Source organism: Plasmopara halstedii (assembly GCF_900000015.1).
Source record: "Plasmopara halstedii genome assembly, contig: Scaffold_526, whole genome shotgun sequence".
NCBI classification, from domain to species: domain Eukaryota; phylum Oomycota; class Peronosporomycetes; order Peronosporales; family Peronosporaceae; genus Plasmopara; species Plasmopara halstedii.
Genome location: NW_020187446.1, coordinates 572,947 through 573,228, shown reverse-complemented (window position 1 = coordinate 573,228; position 282 = coordinate 572,947).

The following is a 282-nucleotide window of genomic DNA, read 5'->3' as shown; positions in this document are numbered from 1 at the left end:
TTGTGTCTGGAAACCGAACGGCAAGTGGCGTATCATTCACGCTTACAATAAGGTAAACGCTGCCACCATTCCGGCCCAGAGGCCGATTACTAGAGAAGATGTTCTCTAGAACAATATGGCTGGCTGTAAAAAGTACAGCGTACTCGACTTGGTCGATCATTATTACCGATTGCTCATAAGGGCGAGTGATATTCCGCCGACAGCGGTGAGTACTCCGAGCGGGATACTCTGAGAGTGGTTAGTGATGCTCCAAGGGCTGTCAAATGCACAAGCAACATTTAA